Source organism: Ambystoma mexicanum, chromosome 9 (genome assembly GCF_040938575.1).
Source record: "Ambystoma mexicanum isolate Mex_15411 chromosome 9, UKY_AmexF1_1, whole genome shotgun sequence".
In the NCBI taxonomy this organism is placed as follows: domain Eukaryota; kingdom Metazoa; phylum Chordata; class Amphibia; order Caudata; family Ambystomatidae; genus Ambystoma; species Ambystoma mexicanum.
Genome location: NC_090931.1, coordinates 1,221,525,687 through 1,221,544,193, shown reverse-complemented (window position 1 = coordinate 1,221,544,193; position 18,507 = coordinate 1,221,525,687). Strand labels below are relative to the sequence as shown.

General features: G+C 43.5%; 1 protein-coding gene across 4 annotated transcripts in view; it reads right to left on the bottom strand.

The window, feature by feature from the left end:
• Positions 1 to 18,507, bottom strand: part of MAP3K19 (mitogen-activated protein kinase kinase kinase 19) — a 749,356-nt gene that overhangs the window by 229,079 nt on the left and 501,770 nt on the right. The gene's annotated exons all lie outside the window — the stretch shown is intronic.

Below are 18,507 nucleotides of genomic sequence, written 5' to 3'. Positions count from 1 at the left end.
AAGAGGAGACCTTAGAGGCCTTACATAATACGGAAGAGAAAGGGGAGCGATCAAACATATTGACAGATATAGAATGAGAGATTAAGAGATGGAAAGGAGAAAAGGATAAATCTGTCGAGGTAACGCTCATACAGAACGAATGGATGGGAGGACAGATATTGCTTAAGCTAGATGGAATAAACATTGAGGAAGTTAGGCAAAGGGAAGATCGAGATGAGCAGGATAGAAAAGACACGGAACGCAAAAGAGATTAAAGGAAGATGAGCAGAAAAGAAAGAGCTGACAGCGGCGAGAACAGTTGTATAAGGAGGAGCAACAAAGGAAAAAAGAAAGGGCAGATGAGCAAAGGAAGTATGATAACAGACAGAGAGCAATAGAAGAACGGTATAGATAGGACAGAAAGAGAGAAGAAGAGCAAGCGCAGAAATTAAGAGATAAGAGGATACAGAGACAAAAGGAAGAGGAAAGAGGAGCGGGGGAAAGGAGAGAAGAAATAAGAAAGGAAGAAGAAAGAATTCGATGGGAGGTAAGAAAGTGGAGAGAAGTAGATGAAGAATTAGAATGAAAAAGGAGACAACGAGAATGTGAGATTGATCGCATTCAGAATAAATTAATGGAGCCAAGTCGAGTGAGAGAATGGAGCGATACAGAAGTGTTCTTCCCGTTACATGGAGCAACATCAGGTCCATCTAAAGTTATATTAAATGAGGATTTCGATATAGGGTGCATCAGAGATAGGATCGATAAAGCCTATCAGGATTTAAGAGAAAGAAGCAAATCGGGAAGCCGAGGAAAGGGAAATCGATTTATAATCCCCCAATCACAAGGTGAAGAATGTAGAGGTACAGTCAGGCATCTTTACTCTAAGCTCTGCCCCTATCTTGCCTATATGTTGGGAAACAGAGATGACGACATGTGCAGTCCCAGTCAGTATACCAATACTGCAGAGAACCTTCGAGACAAGATATCCATTGAGGAAACTCTACCTAAATGCACAGAGACATAGTATTCTTTTGGATGAAGTACCGGAAGAAATGTGCATTTAAACAAAGAAAGGAGCCTGATGATGTCATATGAAATGGCAATTTACGTATCTAGAGGCTGAATGGGGAGAAGGAACGTAACAGTATTCTCTAAGAGTTGAAGAACAGATGGTACAGATGAGCAACATTTTGGGCTCGAGATGAAGATGCTCATGCTACAGAAAAGCTGGAAAATATGTAAATCGGTTTACATGAGTACAGTGCTGAAATGCAAGCAGGGAAAAGTATTCATAAGGCTTGCGACGTAGTGAATTAGATTGTGGCGATGCGCCAATGTATATAAATAGGAATGTATATAACCTGGATGTTCCACAACGTACTTTAGCAGGCCTGAAAACTCATTAACAAGAAAATGAGTGGCACAGTTGTAAATTACTGATGAAGGCAGGTTTCAGAGAAGATGGGGCTGGCCCAGAACCAAGAAAATAAGACCACAGTGAAACTGATGCCTGTCAAAAATGCCACAAAGAATGTGAGAAAGGAGCTCGCTTCTCTTTGAAGCAGCATGAAAAAACACTAAAAAACACTAAAGGTTTCTACAGTTCATCATTTAATAGGCTTAAATGCTGCAAAAGCTTGAAAAGAGTGGTCTTCAAGTCACATGGGTGAGATCGAAATAGCCTGGGTCAGACTGTACTGAAACTAAAAGACAGAGTGAAGCTATACTCCCTTTATTTCCCTGATGAAGTCACCAGTTACAAGGCCAAGTTCAAAAGCCTAATTGTCTGATAGACTGAAGGAGTGTTGATTGATAGTGGGTTAATTGAAAGGGAGGCATGATCATGCAAAGCTTCCATGCGCCTGGGATGGTAGCCTGCATGCTGCTAGCGTGTAGAATATTCTAGAGGGGTACAAGGGTGCCAAGCCAATCATAGTGGGCCGTGTGATGAAGAGCCCTGTAGTTTGAAGAACCAATTGATCATTGTGAATTTAGTGACGACAATTGTGATCAGTTATTGGGGGTGGGTTTTGATGCCCACCTGACTTAGGTACCCAATCATAATGAGTGGCTATATCGAATGTATACGTATATGTTCAATGAAAGCCAATCACAGGTACTCAAAAGTTTTGAAGTTTGCCACGTAGTAGGACATCAGCAGTGACGAATTTTGGTTATAAAAGAGCAGTTTTTTATGAAATGTTTCGAGATCGAGCTGTGCGGTGTTGGAGGATGCCCATTGTACTCCCTGTTTTAGACAATTGATATTAAAACAGAAATGCACTTTGCCAAACTTCCTGAGTCGTTTTGATTAATGATGTTTGAGTAACTTCTGCATCCCCATCTGTCCCTGAGTATTGCTACCTCAATTTAAAGGGCTCTTAGGAGTAAGAGTTCACTAGGGAAGCTTGTTTGGTTCTGAGCATAGAGCTCTGTCGTTAAGTAGGCTAACCTTAGACAAGGGCGAAAGAGAGGAGAGCCATACTAGTTGGGGACTAGACATGTCAGATGCAGAGAGAGAATCCTTCAGTGGGGAGGGAAGGAGCGTGTGTGCCCAGAGGAAGGCTTACAGGCAGAAAAGCGAGTAAGATGGTCTGATTTAGAACAACCTAAGGATAGGGTACCAGATCCTATAACATGTCCAGAGCACCCTAAAGGAGGATCGTATTGCGAAAGGGGAGAATGGCTGCCATATGTGAACCGGTTAATGTCCCTGCCACGAAGAAGGTGATCAGGAACTATTGTTCCTACCATGGATAGGCAGATGATGGGAGCGGATTGCGGAATAGGGTTTATGCAATTTCCCCTATTGGAGAAGGGAGTGGCGAGATCACAGTATATTCCATATCCACAGATGGACAAGGATAATTTAAGGTGCAAACTCCCCAGCCTAACAGCAGGTGCGGGAAAATTGATTTATGAGTTAGAGAAAATGACCGGAGGAAATACCTTGGCAATAGGGAATATCAAGTGTCTCCTAGCAGCTATTCTTGGGGAAAGAGCAGATGACATTTGGACGAGAGCAGGTTATTCAAGTGTCACGGCACAAAACACGGCGCACAATGGAGCACCATTTAATAACTGTAGGGCAGATGTTTGGAGAGCCCTTAGAGTATAATATCCTGATGTATCAGATTTGGGTGCGAATATGAGATGAAAGATGAAAGAAGTTGAAGATCCTCTTGCTTACATTCAAGACATTCAAGAGCACTGGTCTCTTGAAACACTTGAGCCGTGAAGTAAAACAGTGGCAGCATTTTACCACATTTTATGTCAGGGACTGCCTCAGCCAATACAGAGACAACTTAAGAAATTAGTGGAAATGGAAGCCAAACCATTGCATGAGATACAGTTGACTATAGTGCATCACTGTCGGCTGTTGCAGGAGAAGAATAAAAGGAAAGACAATGTTAAAAAAATTGAGGAAGCTAAGTTAGTCCAGAAAAAACTGTAAAAATATGCCATATAAGGGGCAATATTGACAAGCAGAGAAGGGCTAGAAGTACAGCAAGCAGTGGACACATCACAGGCGAATAATCAGCGCCCATTGAATCAGTGAGGAAGTGGGTTTATACCATGAGGTAGAGGAATGGGTTACATAGGAAGGGGTGGATATCAAAACACTCAAAGTGGGTTTCAGAATGGGCAGAATGAGAATCAGAATGTGCAAAGAGGATTTAATCAATGAGGGATGATTAGACGAGACTGTCCTATATGTCGGACGTGTGGAATGACAGGACACATTGCGTGCACATGTGGGAGCCAAGGGTATATACGAAATGGTCGATATTCAAGAGGGGGGATAGCTTATCCTCCAGCATATAGCTCACAGGGTAGGGATGCATTTGCCCAGGATCAGACAGTGTATAAGGCACAAGTGCCACAAGTGCAACAGGCACAGCAACTGCAGCAATTACAGCAAACATCATTGAATCCACCGCAAGGGCAGTCGCAGCATACCCCCATGGAGATACAGCAGAACGCAAACACAGGACAATTATTGACACCTAGAATAGGGGGTGTCACAGTGGTAGAAGGGAATCCTTTCACAGATACAGGGAAATGTATGTATCCACAAAAGTCAGCTCATAGGGCGAGTTGATGTGTTCAGTACTATCCGTGACACCAGACCCCAAAGAGGAACCAAGGGTTGATGTGATGATAGGAGGCACATCCTTTTCATTTTTAGTTGACACTGGGGCTACTTGTTCATGTATACAAGAGGGAAAATACCCAATGTCGGGAAATGCCATGAATGCTAAGGGATTCTCTGGAGTTACAAGTCGAGTTCCTTTTACTGACAAATTACCAGTCTCTATAGGAGAATGTGATATGTCTGTTCCATTATTTTATTCACAGCAGACACCAGCTAATATTATTGGAAGAGACTTAATGACAAAACCTAATATGACGATTTCTTTTACTGATGAAGGCATAGTGTGCTCCACTCCTGGGATACACTATATGAATGTGGGTGAGTTTATATTGGCATTTACAGGGCAAATGGCTCTGGGAGGGGTGCCGATGGAGCCTGAAAGTTTCCTTTACGGGGTGAGCATTTTGTTAACATGTCTACCTGGCTTAGTGGGAAGGACTATGAGGATACCTAATGAATTTCTTTCTAGACCACAGGTACCTACTGACGTATAGGGGGGGGACAGACTATTCCCTTAGTATTAGATGCAGCTATAGTACGAGGGGAAATGGTAATGCTCGAAGGAACAGATGATCAGGGTAGACCATGGAGAACAGTAATTGCCATTGGGGTGGAGTGCAGATTGACTAGGGTCACTGACAATAACATGTTTAGAGATGATCCATCAGATAATGAAGTGGTGTTCCTTATGAGCATTACGTATTGGATCAAAATAGAGAAATGGAGATCCCACAGCGAATGGCGATAATGCGACATTGTCCAGAATTCTTTGACGAAGACTTGGAGAAAGTGCCAAGTGTTTTATGGACTACAGGCCCTTATGATGTAGACCTATTAAAAGGAGTGGTAGAGGTTAAGATAAAGCTGAAACCAGGAGCAATTTTACCTCGAGTGAGGCAATACCTGATGTCTCAAGAGGCAGATGAGGGCATTTTTGAGACAATCTCAGCATTGATGAAGCAAGGTATTCTGGTACCGTAAGAGTCATCGTGTAATACTGCAGTGTATCATGTGAAGAAATTAAAGAGAGGGTTGTGGAGATTCATACAGATTGCTTAACCAGATTGTAGAGGCTGAGGTTCCTTTAGTTCCAGACCCGGTTACAATATTATGTACTTATCCAAGGAGAAGCATGATATTTCACAGTGATTGACTTGAAAATGTGTTTTTTCTCAATTCTGTTGCACAAAGACTCACAAGACTTAACTTCCTTTAAGTTTCGCCCAATTCGACTGAAACATACTTGTTTTCCTCAAGGGTACTGTGAGACTCTGTCAATCTTTGATAGAGTCCTGCAGATGGACCTCGGCAATATTGATTTGAAAAGTACCTTGATACAGTATGTAGATGATATTCTGATTTGTAGCATAACAGAAGATAAGTGTAGACAAGATTTGATTCAATTAATGACGATTCTTGCAGACAAGGGATACAAAGTAGATAAAGAGAAGTTACAGTATTGCCAAGAAGAGGTGTTGTACATAGGCCAGTTGATCTCACATGAGGGAAAAAAGAGCTGAAGCAATTATGAAAACTTCAAAACCGCATACGGTAAAGCAGATGTAGCGATTCTTGGGATTATGTAATTATTTGACAGCATGCGTGTTTGACTATAGCTTATACAAAAGACCCCTTTTGCAGGCTTTAAAGAAAGCACAGGTAAATAAGGAGAAAATAGAATGGACTGAGGAAACAGAGGAAGGATTTGAAGAGTTGAAGAGAGCAATTTGTATGGCTCCAGCTTTAGGAATTCCCAATTATGCTGACAAATTCTTTTTATTTTCACACACTGATGGGACAGTTATGATAGCAGTGCTAGCAGAGAGAACCACATTAGGGTACAAACCGCAGGCATATTATAGTGGGATGTTAGAGCCAGTCATGAAAGGGCATTTTCCATGCAAACATAATTTGGCAGCAGCTGCGTTCACAATTGAGAAGTCTGCGAGCATTGTAATGGGTTGTTCAATGGCATTCTTTGTAGAGCATGCTTTGTTTGCCGTTTTGGAGAATCCTAATGGTACATTGACATCTCAGAGGGCTTCCGTATACAAAGTCATCATATCTAATCCAGCGATTAAAATTGTCAGATGTAGAATAGTGAACCCTGCCACATTTGTAGGGGAGCCAGTGGCAGAGGATGAGCATGTGCATGATTGCGCAAACTACAAAGAGTTTTATGATAACACACCACGCGTTAATGAAAACGCATTGTCAGGAGGGGAAATTTTATTTATTTATGGTTCTTCGAAAATTGATTCGACAAGTGTGAAAAGGCATTCTGGCGCAGCTCTAGTGAGGCATAGAGCAAATGCTGAATTTGAGGTTGTGGCCAGTGCAAGACCCTCACTTTTCAGCACAAGCGGCAGAATTGGTAGCGCTTGTTGCAGCGCTTGAAAAACACAAAGGACAGGAAGTGATGATATACAGTGACTCCGCCTATGTAGCATTGACCATGCACGCAGGGTTAGCATGTTGGTACTATAACTCCCAGTAGCCATAGCAATAGTTAAATGCGCAGCACATACTAAGCAAATTGATTTTATTTCTCGTGGGAACAAAGCCGCATACGCAGAAGCCAAAAGAGTTGCATATGCACCAGATATTTCAAGTTTTGATGCTCCAGAAATTAAGGAAAAGGTGGTTAAGATTATGATGGTAAAAGAGGGGTGTAACCATTTATCAAGAGCTCAGTTAATGGAGATTCAAGGCAGTGCACCACAGGAAGAGCAAGAGCTATGGAAATGAAGAGAGTTTTCTTTATCCCCGAAAGAAGCATTGTGGCGACAGGACAGTACCAGAAAGCTGGTGATGCCAGTAGCATTATTGAGGGTAGCACTTGAACAGCTGCACTTCCCAGCGCATGTAACTAGTGAGAGTCTTGCTGCAGCTGTTGCAGAAGACTGGTTCATACTTAGAACACGTTGCATTTTATGTAGTAAGTTGCATAGTATGTCAAATGTTTACCGTTGGGCATACACTGCGAACAATTAGAGGTGTGATTCCTTTTCAGCATTAACATATTGATTGTGTTGACATGCTGCAAGTATGTAGTGGATATATGTATTTGATAGTGGTGGTGTGTACCTTCTCTAGGTGGACCGAAGCAGGTCCTTGTACACACCCTGATGCCACTTGCACAGCAATGTCTTTGGTACGTGAAGTCTTTCCAAAATGGGAGTGTGTGAAGTGGTGGGATCCGATAACGGGCCACATTTTGTTAATTAAATATTTGAACAAATAGGATTGTTATTGAATATTAAACAGAAGTTTTCTTTGCTTATCACCTGCAAGTAAACGGGCTGTGTGAGAGACTCAACTGTCTCCTAAAAGCAATGATCGAAGTGTAGCACAAAAGTAGTGGAACTGTGAATCCGTTGGAGGACAGGGTAGAAAGGAAGAGAGCAACGTGTACGACAGTTTTCAAGGGTTGCAGTCATGCTGCCTAACAGCCAATTGAGTTAAACCAATTTCAGTTTAGCTGCAACTGATATCCGGTGGTAAAATGGAGAAGTGTGCTTTAACTTCCTCAAGAACAGTTCCAGAATGGTTAAAATGATTGCAAAAAGTAGTGGAGCTGTTAACAGTAAAAGGAAGTGGAACACCGCTCCCGGGCATTTCCGCTCACTTTGATCACTGCCTAAAAGAGAGAGTTGCCAAGCTAAAATTGACACTGATGGGCCTCATTACGACCCAGGCGGTAAGTTACCACCTGGATCGTACCTTTACCACCATGGTGTAAACTACGTTTACGCCATGGTGGTTGGCGGACTTACCGCCCCATTCCGAGGTCGGCGGGGCGGTAAGTCCCCAATCCCCATTTACCCTTCCCCATTCCCATTTTTGCCCCATAGGGCATAATGGGAGTGGGGAAGGCGTTAATTACGCCACCGTAAATTACGGTGGCGTAATTAACAACATGGTCCCTTAGCGCCATGGATTTTAACACCTGCTAAAAGCAGGTGTTAAATCCGCCATGGCGCTAAGGGACCTCGGAATCAGGCGGTAAGGGTCGGCGCTGTTTACGCTGCCGTAAACCCCTTACCGCCTGAGTCGTAATGAGGCCCTGATGAAGGGATTGCTACATTGCTTGCCCTTAGCACTATATGCCCTAAGGAATCAGCCTGGTTCAGACCATCACCTCACACCCCACAAATTAGTGACAGGGAGATGAATGAGAATGTCTTTGACTCCTCCATCGAGAAGCAGAAGTGATGGCCAGAGTTCTGCAAAACTGTTAGGAAATGAATTAAATGAGTACTTAACATTTATGACCGCTAGTATCTCTGTCATTTCAGATCAACTCAAGCGCCAGGGGGGTCGGTCTCAGAACACAGATGAAGACCATTCAGCAGCCATAGTTTCTAAAATATTATCAACACCCATGTTGTTTATTGGTGATACAATGCTGATCTAGAACTTTACTAGAAAGTGGCATGAAGCTGGATATGTTGGCCCGTTTATTTTGGAATACATTACTCCCTCTGCAGTAAATGTTCAAGGCAGGAGTGCCTGGATCCAACTCAATGATGTTAAAAGCTGCATTGGAGAGGCTGACGCACCCCTAACGATCGTTTCAGAAGCAAGACAAGAAGAAGAATTTCAGCACATGCACACTCGATCAATGACGAGGAAGAAGGACGATAAACCAAAGCATGAATTGATAAGTGCAGATTTCCACTTGGACTGTGGCTCTCACGAACACTCCTTATAGATATTATAGCAGGCGTGCAAATCCATTTCTTGAGCCACAGAGTTCTTTGAAAATGAAATTTTGACAGTTGTTGACATATTGTGGATATGATTGAGCGGCAACATTTGATAGAAAAATTGGAAGCGGAGCAATACACTGATTCTTTTTGTGCAAGGCAATTGTTAAGTTGAACCTATGGTTTTGAAAAGTGGCGATGCCCAGAGGATCCTACTTGCTGTTTTCATATATATGCTTCAAGCTTTTCCTGCTATTTTGGGTGTAGTGTCAACATATGCACTTTTCTGCGTGATCCTAAAAATGGCCCTGCGGTAAAGAAGCTGCTTACAGCAATAATTGAACAGATCCTGCAGCTACCTGATTTACCTGAACTTCCTGATTAAAAGGTTTTTTTCCTTCCTTAAGGTAGTATACAGGCATAATGAGGAATCATGAAAATGGTACAATTTTAGAAAATGGGCAATGCCAAGAGATTTCAGAATGGCACAAGTGTAGGGTTTCATATGCTGGTTTTTCATATATATGTTTACTATCATGCTTTGTGCCTTCCTGTTTCTTTTGATTTATTATTTTATTGATCCAAAGAAGGCAGAAATTCCCTTGATTCTCCCCAATCCAGTAACTTGTGTAGATTTACCAATTACTAATGAACCTGGGTGTCGAGTGTTCTCTGCCCAGAGCAGAGCTGCTTTATAATTATTTCCATGGGCAGAAACTATTCTGTTGTGAAGGTGTAAAAGGAGTACAGAGGAAGATGATAATATGGACACATATTTAGACAGCACAGCACATTTGGGTAACAACATGTGGTATCAACACAAAAAATACGGGTGAAAAAAGTCTAAAGAGAGCTGCTATGTTTGTGCTCTCATACCTTATGCTGTGGAGACTTCTAAGATTTGTATAGCTAGAGAGGTACGAGTGCAGAAAGCCCATTGTCTAAAGCATCGTGCACTCTGCCAGAAACAAAGGGTCGAACAGCATCCTTGATATGGGTGACTGAGAAGACGTCTCTAAGACAAGATAACTATGTATAAGATTTTAAGACAAAGGAAAAGCCAGAAACACGAAATCTAATTCTACAATTTGAACAGTCTGGAATAAACAGAGCAGGTACCAGAAGGGAAGAAAATAAGATGCTAGATTGTCAAGGCAAAAATGCGGAAGAGCTACGGAGGTGCAGGGAAAGAGGCCAATTACAAATTAAATGAACAGTGTCAACTTCGGAAGGATGGGCGGAAGTCCTGATTGTGTGCAAAGAAGCAGCAATAACAGGATTTTATGAGCCAGTTATAAATACAGCAGAGAATGAGTGCAAGCACCACTGGCCGAAGATTGTGAAGCTGTTGACATGGGTCAACGATAAAGGAGGAACTTTGCAGATAGTGCCTCTGGCCAGTGCAGCTCTATGCTTCAGAAATAATGGTACGAGAAAGGTTGGAGTAAATCATCAGTGTGGCCAAATCTTTGATGTACCAGGCATGAAGGATGAAACAGTAGTACTAATGGATCACTACTGGGCCTGTGGGTCCAGAGCCCACATGAAGCTGCCCAAGGACTGGGGAGTGGTGTGTTCCCTAGTGCTCATTCACGTTCCAGCATTAGTGATTTCGAAAAGCGATCTGAATTTTGATTAATTTCCAAAGGCAGATGCCCATTTCAGGAAAAGAGCATCACTTGAGTTCCTCAATGGAACCAGGAGAGAGAATTATTTTTCAGCAAAATCAATAGAAGCCTTTGATGCCATTTCATATGAGCACAGGTTATTCAGCCAGACTGCAGCAATGTTCACAACTATCTTTATGCCTGGGATCCAGATGATGGCCAATGCTAAATGGCTACAGATAACCAGATGGGGACTCCTGCAGACGATCAACACCACTATTAAGGGGTTCAATGCGAACAAGGAAGAACTGAGGGCCATAAGGCTGATGACCCTCCAGAACAGATATGTCCTTGATGTGATCACAGTAATGGATGGAGGTGTTTGCGCCACAATTGGAGAATCATGTTGCACGTTCATACCTTCTCATGATGACGGGAATGGGACCTTGACAGAGGCCATAATGCTGCTGACAAACCTGGAAGACGAGACAGAAGATATTGCAGATGACAGTTGGTTTGAATCCATCTTCTCATGGGTTCCACAATAGATGGCGAATATCTTCAAGCTCTTGGGAGCTATACTCGTGATGGTGATGTTTGGATGCTGTGTAATCAGGATAATAAGTACACAGTGTAAGAAGACAGCAAAGAAAGCAGTAGGAATGAAGATCATGATAGATGTCGAGTCGGGATTTGGACCCAAGGAGTTGACAGATGAAGAAATCAGAGACAACATAAAGGCCAGTATTTTAGCACCAGATGGAATAAAGTTCCTGCATTGAAGAAACCACAAGAAGTATCTGGGACAGTGGATTTACTGCAGCCCGAATCAACAATGTAGTCGCATGACCTCGAGTGTTGGAGAACATGTAAAATCAGCAGGATCTCTGAAAGGAGTACTGAGTACTAAACATTTGGACTACAAAGAAGCACTTTTTCAAAAAAGGATGCAGAGATGTGGAAACTGATGAAGGAGTGGTCGATGAATCCACCAGAGTGGGGAGTGTAGAGGACCAGCTGAGTGCCTCTACAGGAAGTCCCGCCCCTATTTTGCCTATATGCTGGAAACCAGAAATTGCGACATGTGCAACGCCAGTAATGGTACCTATACCACGAAGAATCTTTGAGACAAGGTATCCGTTGAGAAAGCCCTATGTGAAGTATCCTTGAAAGTCTGATGGTCTCCTAAGAGAGCCACCTGTAGAAGTGTGAAGATGTGATGAAGGAGAAGCTGGTGACGCCATGAAAAGAAGAGTGACGCATTCGAAAGGATGACCAGAGAAAAGAATGCAAAGGTGACATAGAATCTGATGGCAAAGTAAAGAATCAAGAAGGCTTTCATGTGCGTAATGAAGATTGCATGTGTGAAGAACACTGCAGAAAACATAAGCCTTTTACAATTGTACAGATGCTGCAATGCAAGTAGATTAAGTATCTACCTTCAACTCTCTCTTCTTAAATGTCTTCCTTCTCGAGCTCTTTGCTCATCTGCATCCAAATCCCTCAGGGTCAGTCACTTCTGCAAGCATTCCTGCCTCCCTGAAACATGAGGAGAACCATCTCCGGTTCCAGAAGCACCTAAAAAAACCTTCCTCTTTGCCTCTGCTTTCTCTCCCCCTCCCCCTGCTAAATTCCTGGCAGAAACAGCACTGGTTTCCTGGCCACCATTCTGATTCTCAGGCCCAGGGCCCACCAGTTGCCCACCTGCACTGCCTCCCTGGCAACCCCTGCACCCAGGGACTGTTTTCTGCATCCCTACAGTCCCCCTACCAGCACTTATGTATGCACTTACCTTACACTTGCCACCAGTGGCCGTTTTTATTTATCTTATTTAATCTACTATCCCATGTACTGCACTTTCCCCACTCCCTTCCCCACACACTTTTCCTTTTCCCCCTCCCCATGCACTTGCGCTATCTGAATGATACCTGACCTAGTAGGATTGCTGTTCTGTCTTCCCTTTGTTCCCCCTCCCTTGCCTCGTCGTGCCTTGAAACACTTGTGTATAGGCGCGTTATAAATGCTATATCATATCATATCATATCATTAATAAGGCTGGCTATACGTAGTATATAGACTGCAGGCGGTGCCGCCAACATATATGTATATAGAGTTCTGGATATTCAATGATACATTTCAATAAGCAAGTCTCCATGAAGGAAGACGAATTGGGAGCTACATGTGTCGCAGCAAAGAATAGGCTCGAATTCGAAGCAAGGCCAAAGTGGCTGTCTGGCTTGATGTAAAAGACTAGAAGCAGCCAAGAACTGGTTATCAGCTGTGAAGCACAGTAAAACGTGAGAAGCCGAAGCATCGCTTGATAAGTTGCAAAGAGAGAACACAATGAGTGGCAAGTTTCTTCATTAAAGACTATTTAAAAATTCACGGTCTCTGATCACATGAGTTGAGGATGAAAATAGATGAAGAGCATGATGCACCATATTGAAGATAGCGAGTGCGCACACTCCCTTATATTCCCAGAGGCGAGAAGCTACTACAAGGCAGAATTCAAAGACAACATGAATGGCAGACGGCATGAGTGATAAGAGATGTCAGGTTAATTGGGTGGAGAGATACAGTTAAGTTCACCCACCAGCAACTGGGGTACCAGCTTACTTGCTGCTAGAGCATCGAATGTTCCAGAAGGGTACAAGCGTGCCAAACAATTATAGAAGGTCGTATAACTCAGAGACTTATAATTTAAGAGCTAATGAAGTGTTGTGTTTCTAATTACTTTCGAAGATTACTTGCACTATGACTTGCAATAGGGGAGGGCATGAGTTCAAACCTGACTATAGAGACCCAATCAAGATCCTTTCCCATATAGAAAGTATACTTAGATGTTCCCCTTGAGCCAACCACAATCTCCTGTAGATTTTCTTAGTTTGCCACGTAGTATAACGTCATCTATTCATCTATGATGAACTTTTAGTATAAATGCGTTGTTTTTCATGAAATGTTTCGAGATCATGCTGTGCGACATCCGTTGATGTCTGTTGTACTCCCCGTTTTAGACAATTGATATTAAAACAGAGTTATTTGCCAACTTCCTGAGTCAGTCTTATTATTTGGTTTGAGAAGTTATTCTCCGTCCCATCCATAGTACGACATGTTACCTTGAGTAAAAGGGCCTCTAGGGCTCAGAAGCATCTTAGATCCAATTATTCAGGACAAAAATGAAAGTAGAGCCCAGAGGATCCAAGTATCTTTATTTACTCAGACAGAGGACGTCATACCCCCGCAGCAGCTAACCCAGAAGGAACCCTCAAAGAAGTACTCATAGCTACAAGAGACCCAAGCTAAAGCACCACAGGCTAATTCTGAGAGTATCACCTTGCTAGAACCTCGGGAAGAGGGAGACTTGATTCTGGAGGGTCAGCTCATTTGTTCCTCTATCGAGGATAATGAACAAGCGAGAGAAGCCAGCTCCCCAATCAGCGGAAGAATATACCATCTTCGCAAAAAAGAAAAAGGACCAACATTCGCAAGAGAAAATTACTTTAAACAAAATTAAACTGCACCAGGGGAAAAATCTAAAAATCTAAAGATGGTGCATAAACAACGCTCAAATGAAGCACAACAATTTGTGAGGAATTTGACACTCCCGGTGAACTCTACTGTGGTGGCATCTTGTAAGGCTTTGAAAGCTAATGCTGCCTTTAAAAAAACCAAACAACGCAAGGCCCACTTGTGATGTTGTGCAAACTGGGAAATCCTTGTCAAACTCATTTGAAGAACTGATGAACCTTTCAACGTATTCAATATCAGACCCAGATTCTCCTGAGAAGATCAACAAGTGTTACGCTCACCTGGTATCCACGGGGGCGCCACACAATACTGGATGGAGGTCTAAGCGCTATCCCAGACCCCTCTCTGCTTGGTTATGTGCCAGAAGTTGGTTAGCGCCTATAACAGGAGAATGGAGGGTTAAGATACTGGTTCTGTGATGGGTGGACTCCCACCTCCCTCTGGTCCAAATCCCCTCCCTTGGGGTTATTGCTCACCTTAGGTTTTGTGCGTTGAACTCTCCATCTTACGTCTCTGTGCAGGCGCACGTGATTGGTGCGGGCGCTCCGTGGACCTGGTTGCTTCACTGGTCCGTGTGCCCTTATGTCGGGTCCAGACCAGATGTGATTCCGACTGCTTGCTGTCTTCCAGGTGAGTTATAATGTCTTTTCCGTCTTTATTCTGTCTCTTTCTTTCCCTCTATTTTCTCTGTCTTCTGTGCGTCTTGCTCCACTACGCTGTTCCCTAGCAATGTCTCTTTTTGTTTTCATGGGATGGTTGCGATCTTGGAGTTCCCGCACCGATGGCGAAGACCACGGTGAGTAATTGATGCGCGGAGCGCTGCGCTGTTTGTTGGTGTTAATTGCTAACCTGTGTTCTCTTCTCTTCTTTGTACAGGTTGCGGTGATGTTCCGTACTGATGAGCGATCGAATCGCTGCTTGCCCAGGTAAGTGCTTTGTTAATGTTAACCTTGTTCGTTCTCCCTTTGCAGGTTGTGGCGAAACCCGGAGATGGGCGAGGTAAGAGAAGCGCAGGGTGCTGCCAGGACTCGCTGCTTGCCCAGGTAAGAATTGTTATTAATGCCGTCCTTGTTTCTTTACCTTTGCAGGTTGCGGCGAGCTACGGAGAGGGGCGAGGTAAGCGAAGCGCATGATGGATTCAAGACTGGTTACTTCACAGGTAAGTGTTCTTGCTTGCTAATGCTGTTCTCGTTCTTCCAGGTTATTAATGGAATCCGGATCTAGGGCTTCAGGATCGAGCCGCCAGAGAAGCAGATGAGCAGGAGCTGGACACAGTGAGCGTTACGCTGCAGGAGTGCAGAATAGCGCGAAGTGTGTTCTGGTGTTTGGCTTTGGTTTAAATAGCCCAGGTAAAGTAGTTCCAGGCCAAGTAATTCCAGGCCCAGCCACACCCAAAATACTAGACCGCACGGCTTGGTTCTAAAGAGCTGAGCTGTGTAATAGGCCTTCATGTTGGATTAAGGTCCAAAACTGGTATTGTTTTATTCCTGATAATGAGCCTGGCGCCAAAGGCGCCAGGACTGACTCCAACTATGTTTCTGATGATGTTTTAAGGCCCTTGGGGCCAGCGTGAAGGGCTTTAGCCCCACTGCTGCCTGGGGGCTGTTATACCTGAGGGGGGCAGGGGCATGGATCATGACAACAAGGTTTATAACATGGTTACCAGGAGACAGTTGTGCGGGATTTGTATGTTCTCGCAAACCAGCGAAAGCAGCTGTGGATCCAATAAAGTGGAGGAGATAATAGTGTCAACAAAAGACAAGATCCCGGCCCTAGGGCACAAACGTTTGCCCCCTCAAATTTGCACAGACTGTCCTGTTTTTGAGAAAGTGGGGGTTGTCCAGGACCCACTAAAGGTACATTTTCTGACGTTGCCTCACAGAACTTTAGTGATGGTGGGAAAACCAACAAGAGAGTCCAGCATTTTGTCACAGTTCCTTCATTTGATGGGATGGGCCCTTGGACCTGGCCTAACCAATACACCCAACTTCTAACACACTCGAAGAAAAATTGGACCTTCTGAGGATAAGGTATGGGAAGCTCCCCAGATGAATGAATGAGCGGCAGCTGCTGAATGGTATGACTAGGCAAACAGTCGATGGGGAAACTCCAAGGGCAGCAATTCCCTCGTTCAGGAGGCTCTGGGATGGTGATCGGACTCTTCGTTCGACTGGGGTTGGGCCCCTGAACGTAAAATCAACTAACGCTCCTGTAACATCAGCTCGCCAATCAGAAAACTGTAGACTAAGCAAACCACCTTCTCCTCCTTTTTTGACTATGGAGGACAGGCGAAAGGGCTAGAAAACAAGCTCCCACAGAAGAAGGGGCGATATGGATGGGAACGAGATTGTAAATAACAAGGGCGCTTGCCAATTGCAATTCAAGCACTCCCACTGCACCTCAAATAGATTATTATTGGAAAGAACATTGCAAGCCAATGAGAGTCTAACTTTAAATTGAGAAAATGTACTCAGACTGTTGCACAATATCCCTAAATTCCATTGGATATCCCCAAAGGACATACAAATTATTGAATTTTTGGATGAACAACAGTTGGATACGGTTGCAATTCGTCTGCCATCCAATCTTGTAAAACAAACTCTAGTGGAAGAGGCGCCTTCTCTACTACGATTGGGCTTTGACTTGACAGAGCTACCACATACATGTAATCACACCCAATCAGAGCAACAGCATGCATGGGTGGAGAAAGCATTTTAGAGGCTCTGAGGCTATAGCAGACAACAATGCAACCCCATTTTTTCACTCTGTAACAGTTGTCTGTAATTCTGCATCCACCAGAAGAGTGGTAACTAAATTGGGATCTTCCCAGTTGCAGGGCCATCAATGTTGGGGTTGGTTGTCAGAAGCCCTGAACCCTGATAAACGAAGAGCATAACTACCCCAACCCGGCAAGTTAAAACCTTTCATTTTGGGATCCTGGAATACTAGAGGGAACACTCATTTGTTTGGCAATGGGGATTTGAAGTTACACTCATACAATGTGTTCTGTCTGCAAGAGACATGGTTAAGTAATTCCCCAGTACTGGATGGGCTCACCGTTTATTTAAATCATGCCTTAAAAGGCCCAAGAGGGAGACCAATGTTGGGTTTGCTGGCAGCAGTTAAAAATGGGAGAGGGGTAACTGTGTTGGAAATATTTAATCCTTCCCCCTATATCCAATTGATTGCATTTGGAGTGAAAAGTGTGTGTCTGGGTGGCCATAAGTAGTTGCTGTTGGAACATGAATGCTGAGGGTTCTCATTCCTTTCAATCCTTACTAACAGGCTTGTTGGACAGAGCCTTTGAGATGTGGCCAGACCAAGCTGTAATCATTTGTGGTGACTTAAATGTACACTGTTTTGATGGATCTAATTTCTTTCCTCTGAAAGGCAAGGTCATGCTTGGTATAAGGAATTGAGTAACAGAAGCATACACATGTTGAACGGGCATTTACAAGGAGATATTCCTGCTCAGGCGACTTGGAAAAGGGGTGGGGAAATGAGCGTGTTAGATTATATTTTCGTCTCAAGTAAGATGCTCCTGAGATGCCTAAAGCTGGAAATAATCCACACAAATCAGAGCGGCCATAACATTGTGAAGCTGATATGTAAAGATTGGGAGTGTCAAGTAATTGAGGTTTACCCCACGCAGGTCGAGATATCAAGTGGAAGGAACAGATTGATTATGAATCAACCTAGAGTAGAGGACCTGACAGCAAGATTCATCAATTCTATGACCAGGTATCCTCGGGATTGAGTTGACCTGACTCGATTACACTAAACATTTGGTGAATTTCAGGGTAACCAGTAAATCAGGCTTCAGGCCCAAATTTGCCCATCTACACCCATACGATTTAGAGGTGAACAAGGCTAAAATAAATTTCAAAGCTGATTTGATCAAAAGTAACCCACTGAGGGTTACAGAGCATCAGATCAAAAAGCCAAACAACATCAAAATCGGCGCAAATCTAGAAAACATCTAATGCTACGGCACAATGCAGAACTGATGTTTAGCAAAGTAGAACATAACAAATGGGTGAGATGTGGGACCTGATAACCTCTATGCATGTACCCAGTATAGCATTGACTATTAATTCTGTTTCAGCCAAATTGTCGGTTGAACATTTCTCCCGTTTCTTTTCAGCAAGCAATGTGTGTGGTTCAGCAGTAACATCTTCCCCTCAGTGTGAATGGTCATTTCCAGTGGAACTTGATGACATTAGGGGGTCAATTCGAGGGGGTCAATTCAAGCCTTCCACGCAAGACATGACTGTGAGGCAATCTCCACCTGCCCTAGATTCATATGGAAAGCAGGCTGTCCCTGCAGTTGTATAGGGGGTCGAACTATGGGGGTATACCAACCTTACAAAATTAACAACTGGTGAGCATAGGTTCATGAAGAAACTGATCTTGTTACCAAAGAGTGCCCCTCTGCCATGGTAGTCTTAGAACTAGAAATAACCATGTTGGGGACGCTGGGGTCACTTAGCTCTGTGCTATTTTGGTTGAGACTATGGAACCAAGA